The sequence below is a fragment of the Pteropus vampyrus genome, unplaced genomic scaffold (genome assembly GCF_000151845.1).
Source record: "Pteropus vampyrus isolate Shadow unplaced genomic scaffold, Pvam_2.0 Scaffold357, whole genome shotgun sequence".
Taxonomy (NCBI): Eukaryota; Metazoa; Chordata; class Mammalia; order Chiroptera; family Pteropodidae; genus Pteropus; species Pteropus vampyrus.
Window position 1 is genome coordinate 906683 of NW_011889138.1, and position 11165 is coordinate 917847.

Below are 11165 nucleotides of genomic sequence, written 5' to 3' on the forward strand. Positions count from 1 at the left end.
GCCCAGCCCGCCGGCCTCACCGAGAACTACATTTCCCAGGAAGCTTCGCGGCAACGGCAGCTTCCCATTGGCTCTCGCTCTGGAGACCCGTGCACGTCCCCAAAAGGCTCCTCCAGCGCCAGAACTGCATTTCCCAAGATGCATCGAGCCATTGCAAACATGGCCTCTCTTAGGGCGCCAGACTTTGGACTACATTTCCCATAATGCATGGCGACATTCGAGCATGCGCAGAGGAGCAGCCGGGGGCGAGGCCAACACTGAGAGAAGGTGGGGCCAGGGCAGCGTTGTCCTGGAGACCGGAGGAGGCCGGGCGTTCGGGAAATGGGGCCCCTAGACCCGGGAACGGGCAGGCGCAGAGTCCTCGAGGAGCCAGGGCCAGAGTTCCGCGCCAATCAGCGCCTGCGTGGCGTCTCCTTGACAACGGGGCGTCTCGCGCCCCGCCCGAGACGGGGCAGAACTAATGAAGCCCAGGTCGGTGCGGGCTGTGGTCGTGACGCCTGCGTCTCCGGCGGCTCTCCGTCTGAGCGAACCTGGCACTCGGCCTCTGGCTTCAGCCCCATCTGTGAACCGCCTGCTACGCGCCCTGCACATACTCGGACACGGCCATGGCCTCAGGTTCTCCATCTCAGAAAGGGGAGCGTATTTGGCTTCTAGAGCGTGGACCCGGAGAAGTTGTCTCCGTCTTCACCCGCGGTTCCTCCTCAGCGCGGTGAGGGTCAGATGCCTATCCCACCTCCACGTGATGCTGGTGCAAAGTGTGACAGCAGTGGCACGTGACAAGTACTCCCCAGGGCACAATGACTTTCCCCTGCTTTCACAGGCGGTTGGCGGCTGCGACAGAACTTCTTGCTCCAGACTGGGTGACAGCCAACTGCCTTGCTGAGGCCACCTTTCTGCCCCTCTTCGGTCTTGCCTATTGTGTTCCAGCCAAGAACGTGCTGATCTTGTGCCAGCTCACAGCCAACTGCCCACTTGAAGGCTTCACTTGTACTTTTTTTTTTTTTTACAGTTGACATACAGTATTATATTAATTTCAAGTGTACAACGTGGTGGTCGGAGGTTTATACACCTTACAAAGTGATCCCCCCAGAAAGTGTAGTGCACATCTGACACCATATGGTTATTACAGTATTATCAACTGTATTCCTTGTGCTGTACTTTACATCCCCATGACTTTGTAACTGGCAGTTTATACTCCTTCATCACTTCACTTTTTCACCCCCTCCTCCCTGAACACCCCTATCTGGCACCTGTCAATTTGTTCTCTGTATCTATGAGTTTGTTTCTGTGGTGTGTTTGTTTCCACCATTGCTCTTCATCATATCGTCTGGTCTCAGTCTCTGAGACTCACCTGAACAACTGCTCGGGCTTCCTTGGGAGTGTCCTGCTTCTGCACTGGCCTCCTCCCACCCCTACACCCCACTCCCTTCTCCACACAGCAACCAAAGGGATCTTTTTTCTTTTTTAATTGTGGTAAAGTGTCCATAATCTAAAATCCACCATTTTAACCATTTTAAACGTGCAACTCAGTGGTGTTAATTATATTCACATTGTTGTTCAACCATCATCCCTATCATCATCTCCAGAACTCTTTTCATCATGTCAAACTGAAAATGACCATTAAACACTAACTCCCCGTTACTCCCTCCCTGGCCCCTGGCACCCACCGTCCTACTTTCTGTTGATGCGTTTGATGACTCTAGGGACCTCCTGTAGATGGAATCACACGATGTTTGTCCTTTTGTGTCTGGCTTATTTCACTTGAGCATAATGTCATCCAGGTCAATCCATGTTGTAGCAGGTATCAGAATGCCATTCCTCTAAGACTGAATAGCATTCCTTCGTGTGGATGGACCGCATTTTGTGTATCTGTTAATCAGAGGGCTCTTCTTAAAACTTAAGTAGGATCATGTCACTCTTTCGCTTTAACACCCTCCAGTGCAAACCCTTGACCCTGGCCTATGAGGTCCCACATAATTGTGCTCCTTCAGATCCAGGGTCCCTCTAGCTTGGCTGGTGCCTTTGTGAAAATTAGAAAAGGGTGCCCCGAGAAGGGCCTCAGGCCTAAGCCGAGCACGAGTTGGGCAGGTAGATGGGGAAGAGGGCTTGGCATCCACATCCTGCCTGGCTGGGTCCCTGTAGGTAGGGTACAAGGTCCATCCCTGCCATCAGCCAAACACCACTCCCCCTCACAGTTCAGGTGCTCCACCCCGCTGGCCTAAGGGTCCTCTAACACAGTGTTTCATAAAGTCAGGGCCCCAGATCATCACCTGGAAGCCAGTTCAAAATACAAATTCTCAATCCCCACGGGAGACCTGCTGAATCAGGAACTCTTGAAGGGGGTGGCCTGGACCTCTGTTTGGATGAGGCCTCCAGGAGATTCTGATGCACGCTCACGTATATCCATGCATCTGGTCGGCACCTTAGAATAGTAAGCACTTCATGGAGTTCTTGCTGGGCGTCCTGGGTGAGTGCCTAGCACTCAGCACACTGCCTGGCAGAGTCAGGTTTTGAGAAGCATTAGCTGGTCTTTACTTGACCTACAGCTGAGAACTAATAAAAGCCCGGGCCAGATGCAAAGTTGCCCCACCACCACCACCTTGTAATGAAAATTGCTTATTTTACCACATAGTGCCCACAACTCAGCACTCGTTTCATTCGCATGTCCTGGGCACCCATCGAGAGACATGTTGGGCAGGCTCAGAGGGTACAGAATCCACATCCATCCTGAGTTCAGGGCACCACACAGCAGGTGTGTCAGGGTTCAGACCACCACCCACCACCTCACAGCTGCAACACTCTGGGCAAACAGCTAATTAGTGTCTTTATCTGAAATGGAGATGATACAGCCCTCAGATCAGAGGTTTTTCCCCATCTCTTAAACAGGAGATGAGCAGCAAGAGGTGTCTTTCCACATCATCCTGTCTTTGGGTGACACTAAACTGGCAGCCACCAGGGTGACATGAGGGGCGACATGGAGATCCCACTTAGGATAGGAGGGAGGAGTGAGTAATGGAGGAACCAGCCCTTCCTGGCACAGATGAGCTGCAGAATTAACCCACCCACCCTGGAGTGCCCCTACCTCCAGACTTCCCTTTACAAGGAGTAAAAAGTCCCCTCAAGGCTTTCAAGTCAAATTGAAACCAGAAGTGACAAAAGTCCACACATATCCAGGGCAGGTTCATGGGAATGCAGCCTGGACAGTTGCACAGGGTCCCACACTGAATTTAATGCTCTCCTGTGGCCATCTTGACATTCTTAACACTTTTTTGTTTTTCTTTTGTCAACATTTCTGCATTTTTCTTCTGCTCTGGGTGCCACAAATTAAGTATCCATTCAGGTTTGTGCAGTGTCCACACACCAGCGCTCTGTGTCTGGAGTTCAAGTACACCAAGAATATTAGTGAGGAGTGGAATGAAGGAATGACCCCCTGGATGTTCTCTCTCCATCTCTTCACTTGGCAACATGGTTCATCCCTCAGGAACCAGTTCAGACACTGCCTCCTCCAGGGTCCAGGGAGCTTTCCCAGACCATTCCCACCCCAATAAGCCTGGACCAAGTGCCACATCTGAGCTTGTGCAGTACCCAATTTCTCTCTGTCTTGTGCCTGGACTATTTTTAGGTGTCCAACTCCATACCAGAAGCCCAGCTGCTGCCAGCTCTGAGCTTGGGGCCTGCGGGTTAATGAGTAAACAAGGATTGAGGGAAAGTGATTCCCATCCTGCTTCCCAAGCCTGGGGGTTAGAATTCCTTTGGCAGCAAGGTTAGCCCAGACCTCACCAAAGCTTGTTGGCTCCTTTGTAACACCGCTATAATTATAACCTTAAATAATAATTAACGTTTCTCTTTGTGTGGAGCTTTCAAGCAGGCAGACCCGCTAGGGCAGGTGAGGATCTGGGTTATCTCTGGGTCTCCATAGCCTGTGGCACCTGTGGGCTCAGGTGATATTTATTGGATTAATGGATGATGGATGAGCAGGTGAAGGTGAGAGGTGACAGTCCGGGAATGAGTGGCTGGCGTGTCCCTGCAGTCTGCACCACACAAGGAGGGCTTCCAGGGCTGCTGGATCTGAGTGTGAGTCATCTTAGTCAGGCCTCAGGAAATACTTGAGAATGAATAATGAAATTGTTAATGAATTGCTTAATGATGGGCTCTCACTACTTGCTATGTTATTTCACCCTCACACTCACCCCGGGAGACGGCAGAGCAGATCAAAGCATCAGCCTGGTTTATAGGTTTACAGTTGGGACAGGTGAAACTCAGCAAGGTTAGTGCACCTTCCCCAAGTGGTATGAGGAGAGAGAGAGAGAGGTGGGGCCAGACCAGGTTATACCACCAGCAGCAGGAGTGGGGCCTGGTCTCCCTCCTGCAGGTCTCAGGCCAGCCTATGTAGCAGATCTTCCGCTGGCCAGAGGACCCTCTCCCCTGGATGCACAGACAGTGAGCATGGCCTGCAACAGGAAAGAGTCAGGTAGAGCTCTATTGTCTCACAGTTCTGGAGACTAGACGTCTAAGTTCAGGGTGTCGGTACGGTTGGTTCCTTCCGAGCATTAATCTGGGGGTAACAAATTTTAAAAGTAGGCAAACTCGCAGATATGGAATCCACATATAATGAGAACCGACTATTTTCTACCAACAACTTCCAGTTCTTTTGTCAAGAGAGAATCCCAACCAAACCTTAAAATGACTTTCTTGTATAAACATGAACTACAGGTCACTGTGTGACATGGCCTTTTCCCAAGGCCACTTATTCTGGAATACTGAGGACCTCATGTGAGGTGTGGTGTTTTTCCACAGAGGCTCACAGGGGTTCAAAGGCTCTGTTTCCACCACGTTGTTCAGCAGAGAGAGAGGGAGAGAGGGAGAGAGGGAGAGAGAATTCCAACCTGAGTTCAGGGAGTGCCCCATTGTAAAGACTGGGCCCCACCTCTCCAGTGGCCCCTTTGGAGGGCTAGGGAGATGTGAGGTCAGATGTGGAAGCAGCAACCCAAGCATCTTACATCCCTATGATAATGTCAGGAAAAACCACCCCAGATAAATAAGCGTTTATTGAAGCCCTGCAGCAACAACAAGAAAAGCACTCCCATCCCTTCACAACACTAGGAGTTCATGCTGAAACTTTTATAGCTCTGAGAACAATCCACCACCTGAAAGAAAAAGTGTAACCAGTTTTACAGTTTGTTTACACGACCAACACCACTTAAGACCTGACCTCTCTTCAATTTTCTCATGACATTTGTAATTGCCAAAGCAGGTTTTTCTTGACATGAGCTGATCCCTAAAGGGATCATATATTTTTCTCATTAAATAATGAGGATCATAATGTATTTGAAAAATTAAGTTTATTAGAAGCTTATTAAGTTAGCTTTATAGTTAAAGAAGTCTCTGAAGGTTTTTATCTCTTGTTTCTTAATTTTGTTTTTTATTTCATTTTTGGTAATCCTCTCCTTGGGTGAGAAGAGTTTTGAGGAACAGAAAGTGCAACATGTAGCCAATTCAATCTCATTTGGGGATTTTTATTCTTTAACACATGTCCTTAGGAAAGCATTCTAGTGAGATGAGCATTTCATGCTTAAGAAGAAATGCGTGTTCATGCTTTCATATTTCCTTTCGCGAGGTCTGAAAGTTTGTGTCCTCTCCCCAAATAATTCATGGTGAAATCCTAATGCCCCACGGAATTGTGTTAGGGCGTGGGGCTTGGGGAGGTGATCAGGTCATGAATGAGATTAGTGCCCTGATGAAACAGGCTTCAGAGAGATAGACAGTTTACCTGCGTCCACCACATTAGGATGCAGTGAGAAGCCAGCCATGAACCAGGAGAGAAGCCCCATATGAAAGCGACCGTGCTGGCTCCTTGATCCTAGGCTTCCAGGCTCCAGAACTGGGAACCATACATTTCTGTTGTTTATAAGCCACCCGGTCTGGTGGGATCTTGTTATAGCTGCCTGAATAGACTAAGACAAAAGTGAATACTCACATGTATATCTACATCTGTCTTCCATGTCTAGCACCTGTTTCACGGGATTCGTGCAAGGATAAAATAAGATCATATAAGTGAACAGGTAGTTATTATTATTAACTCTTGGGATGGTGACTTAGAAGGTAGCTGGTCTTCATTCAGGGTTCCTAGCTCACAGCTCTGAAAACCCTCGGAATTTCCTAAGTGTGGAGAGGGACAAAGGTGTCTTTTGTTATGATAACGAGGTGGTTTTGGGTGGGGGCTAGTTGTCAGGAGAACTAACCATTAAATTCCATCAGGGTTGGAGGTTGAATTCGTTACCAATGGCCAATGACTTAGTCAAATATGACTTGTAATGGGAGCTGCCATAAAAACCCAGGACAGCACCATTTTTCTGCAGGCTTCTCCATTTTGGGGAACCAGAGCACTTCCAGGTGCCACCATGCTGGGCCCCAAGCTCCACGAGGATAGAAGCTCCTTCCTTCTGTACCTCAACCATACTCTGTAATAGCCTTTGAAATAAATCAACCGTCTAGTGAGTAAACAGATTTTCTTGAATTCTTTGAGCCATTCCAGCAAATTCACTGATCCCAAGGACAGGTGGTTGGAACCTCCAATCTATAGCCAGTTGGCCAGAAGCACAGGTAAGACCCTAGGCTTGCACTGGCATCTGAAGTGTGTGGGGAGACCTTCAAGGAAGCCTCGAACAGTGACAAGACTTTCAGGGTTCCAGTCTCAGCATTGCCCTTGCTTACTGTGAGTTCAGGACAAGAGGGGCCGTCATTATAGCGGGGGTGGCACAGGAAGGGGGTGGGAGCACGGGGGTTTACCCAACCTGCTTGAGTCATGAAGAACAAGTGGGAATTAGTTAGAGGAAATGAGAGAGGGTGGCAGGTGGAGAGGACAGCTGGAGCAAACACCTACCAGAGAAGAGCTGGCAGCACAGCTGGGAGACTTCCCGTAGTTCCCCATGGCCATAGCCTAGTGTTACCTAGGGGGTCGGTGGCGGGGGCTCTGAGATCCGAGTCTGGAACAGTGGGTCTGATGAAAGGTCTTGAGGCTGGGCTGAGCAGCTCTGACTTCCTCCTTGATCAGAGAGTTTTGGACAGGAGTAGGTTGGTCATAATGGGGTGTTAGAAAGCTCTTTTTGGGCTGTGTTCAAATCCCAGCTCCACCACTTGTTGTGTGGCTTTGAGCATATTACTCAACCTCTCTGAGTCTCAGTTTTTTTTTTTTGTATGAAACTCGGACAAGAGTCTCCCTGGCTTCTTTCAAGCAACGTTGTGAGTCTGAAGATGCCTCGAACACGTGAGAGTCTTAGGTGTCTCCATGAGTAAGGAGCTTCCTCATTTGGGTGACCAGGGGAGTGGCTATCAGCATGGCCTGGAACTAACAAGGTTTTGGGCATGTAAGCTCCCCTATTCCATCACCAGTTTCCTCCTGCATGAAAAGGGAGCAATGATAGCCCCTATCCGTATTCGTTGGGATGCACTCAGTTACAGGCCCTGGGAAACTCATCTCCACTTGCTCAAATTCAAGAGAGGATTTTGGTCAGCACAAAAGCTCTGAGAAAGGGACAGCTCCATCATGGATTTGATTCAGTTGTTCAAAAGTGTCACCAAGGGCCTGTCTTCTTTCCTACTCTTCACTCTGCTTCCTGTGGTGTGGGTCTGTCCTCTGGCTGGTATCCCTCATGGTGGAAAAATGAATGCCACCATTCCAAGCATCATACCCTATATCCTGCCATCCAGAAAGAGAGGCAGAGTGAGCTTGTTTACCAGAACAGCACTCAAAATCCTTCTCTATCACATCAGCGCCAATTGGGTCACATCCTACCCAAAGATAGAGACCGTGGGTATTATTTTACCTTGACTGGCTTGACTCTAAGACAGGTGTTACTCCTGCTTCTTAAAACCCAGGAATAGAGTTGTCCCCTCCCTTCCATGCACTCCTCAGCAATTGGGATGCATGAAGGAGGCATAGAAATCTGGGGAAGTCAGCGAAGAGACGAGGGTGGATGGGGTTACAGAACAACCCACGGTGTCCGCTACCCAGGATTGCCAGATTTAGTAAATAAAAACACAGGATGCACAGTTCCACCTGTATTCCAAATAAACAACAAGTAATTCTTTTGGTTGAGCATCAGGATGTTCTCACATTAAAAATAAAATTATTCATTGTTTGTTGGGAATTCAAATTTAGTGGATTGTCCTGGAGCTTTCTGGCATCAGCACATCTCAAACTTTCTCGAGGTCAAGAAGTACTTTTGAGGATTGGGTGAAAATGCAGATTCTGACTTGGTGGCTAGGAGTGGGGCCTGGGACTCTGCATCCTCAAGGCTCCTGGGGCATGGGGAGATGTTAACTGAAGTAAAGCACTCAGCACTGTGTCCAGCCTGTGATGAAAACTCAAGAGATGATTACATCTGAAACTTACTGGATTTCGTTAACTGATGTCACCATAACAAAAAGAAAGAAGGAAAGAAAGAAAGAAAACTCAAGAGATGGTTACTATCATGATAATGTGAAAAGTGCGATTTTGTGATTGCATGTGTGTGTGTGTGTGTCTGTGTGTGTGTGTGTGTGTGTGTGTCTGTGTTTCGGGGGACTTCTTAGTATTTGCATTTCAACAGCTGCAGACTCTCCATCTGCCATCTGCCTACCGTAGATGAGATGTCATAAGAGGACCGTTTGAGAGGGTTGTAAGGGCTCTAGCTGTTCCTTGTCCCCTGCACTGTGATTCCTGTGAGCATAGCCACACCAGCGACTCACACATCACCTCCTCCAACCCGTCTTCATTCAACGCACTGTGGGCGACCCGGGGTTCTTTGGTTACAGATGACTGAAACCTGAGTGGAATTAGCTGAGGCCCAAATGGGGATTTTTCTGGAAGGGGTCTTAAGGGAAGAGCTGGACATCCAAACCTCAGGAGGCTTAGGGGTCCCAGAACTCAGTCAGGTCACTCTCTTTTCCCTGTGATCTAATTTGGTTCCATGACTTTCAATTACATCTAGATGCTAACGAATCTCTGAAGGGGAGTCTTGTCATTGCTTTTACTACCTAGCGTTTGAAAACCCTGTATTAGCTAGCATAGGGGAAGCTTCCAGAACAATGAAAGCCATGTCTTAGTCTGTTTGGGCTGCTATAACAAAATACCACCAAATGAGTGGATTGTAAACAACAGAGATTTATTGCTCACAGTTCCGAAGCCTGAAAGTCCAAAATCAAGTTACCTTCTGGTGGGGGGTCCCCTTCCAGGTTCATCGCTGGTGAGAACCAATCACAAGGTCACACTCGGATACCAGGAGGACTGGTCAACGCTGACCCTAATTGGGGGCAGTGCCCCGTGAGTAATTCCACCCTTTGGAAGGGAAGAGCAGGTTTTGGTGGAGAGTTGGCCATCTCTGCTGCAGCCCCATTCTATGTTTGGGAAATGTCCCAACTTTGGTTTGGCTGAAGAGAGACTCTGAAAGACCCATGGCTTAAATCAGAAAGTCATTTCTCATGTACTACGTCGGGTCTGTCTTGCTCCTTGCAGCTTATTGATCCACTGTCTTCAATACACAGCTTCCAACATTGTGATCTGCTCCAGATCTCACCTTTAGGTTCTCGCTTTGGCCAGCTGGGAGTGGGGCACAGGAATGAGGACGAAGCTGTCCCTTCTCACCTTTGGGCCACTGCAGACACGTAAATGATCGGATTCAGAGGAGCACAGATAAGTGACGTTTTTCATAAACAAGTTTCGTGGTGTAAACTTCACACCCATAATAATAATGTGTTCATTATTGTCATAGCGCTTTCCCTCTGTTCTCAGATGTATTGAAACATTTACCTTTGTGATATTTCTGAAGGCCAGACAACACATCTTGCTATTTACATGTACCCCTTAGTACAGTCTTGCTTTACTTTCTCTACTGAAAGATGTTAAATCAACAATGCACATCTTATGATTGATGACTGCACTGAAAATTTAGGGTATACTCTCCATACTCTAGAATTTAGGGTATACTCTAGCACCCACAGCAGTAGAAATACTACTACTAATTAATACTAATAACCACCGTTTTCACTGAGAGCTTACTGTGAGCCTGGACTGGAATTAAGCAAATTTACGCAGATTATCTCGCTAAATCGAGGCTGTAAAAGGTGTTATTCAACGAATGAACTGTATACCCGCTCTTTCCAAATCTCAACCTTGATGACTGCAACAACGCGGCCGTGATCAGATATTCTATCCTGGGAGGCAGTGTGACCAGCCACGGTTAAAACTGGGAGCCAGATTCCACAGGTTCGAGACCAGGCCTTGCACACTAGGCATGTGAAATTCTGCGAGCGCCCCGAACTCTGTCCCTTATCTGCAAACTGGGACTCGATTATAGGTCGTTAATAGGACCTCATGCGTGAAAAGCCCCCTGAGGCACACAAGGTTTTGTTACTTTAGAAAGGGGGAAACACACGGACTTGGGCCGGCGCCGGAGGCCAGCACGCTCTCTGTCCGGTAACGCAAGGTGCGGAGTCGCAAAGGACTGAGCCCTCCAGCGCAGGCGCCGGCCACTGTGGGGAGCGTCGGCAGGGAACGGGTTACAGCAATAGAGACGGCTGGAGGACCCGGGTGGCACGAGCGGCCTGCGCCACTATCTGCACAGCTCCAGCCCGCGACCAGAGAGGGGAGAGGGCTGCGCAGGCGCGAGGGCCCGAGCCCCGAGGGGAGGAGGGCACCTCCCCAGACACCGGAAGTTTCCGCCTAACGGGTCGGGCCCGCGCCTCCGGTCCGGGGAGGGGGCGGGGCTGCTGCCCCTCGGCGCGTGGTGCCATAGAGCGCGGGCGGAGGACCCGCGTCCTAGACGTGCCCGGAAGTGGCTCCCTGGACGCCCACCCGCTCGCACCATAGAGCAGGGGGCCGCGGCTAGGGGGGTCGCGGGCTCGCTTTCCTAGAGCGGCGAGGACGGGGTGGCGGCCGGAGTGGGGGTGGAAAGCGGAGGGGGGAGCGGCGCGGGCGGAAGCGGCCAGGAAGGTCACTTCCGGCCTGGGCGCCCGTCCCCCTGACCCCAGGGTCTGAGTCGCCGCTGCCGCCGCTGCCACCATCGGCGAGGGAGGCGAGAGGAGGAGGAGTGCGGCGCGGTGGCCCCGGGACCGAGGAGGTGAGGGGAGGGCGCGGGGACGGGGGGCGTGCGCCCGGGGCTGGGGGGCGCGACTCGGGAGCCGGG

At 50.0% G+C, this 11165-nt stretch overlaps 1 protein-coding gene and 1 long non-coding RNA gene across 2 annotated transcripts in view; both read left to right on the forward strand.

Annotated features, from left to right (window-relative positions):
* Positions 1 to 26: 26 nt before the first annotated feature.
* LOC111731249 lies at positions 27 to 1257 on the forward strand. The gene is made up of 2 exons (XR_002777036.1): positions 27 to 709; positions 821 to 1257. It is a non-coding gene; the product is annotated as an uncharacterized LOC111731249 (long non-coding RNA).
* Positions 1258 to 10776: 9519 nt separating this feature from the next.
* Positions 10777 to 11165, forward strand: part of ZNF787 (zinc finger protein 787) — a 19638-nt gene continuing 19249 nt past the window's right edge. The window contains exon 1 of the mRNA XM_011379312.2: positions 10777 to 11099. The gene's annotated coding sequence lies outside the window, so the exon portion shown is untranslated. The remainder of the gene's footprint in view (positions 11100 to 11165) is intronic.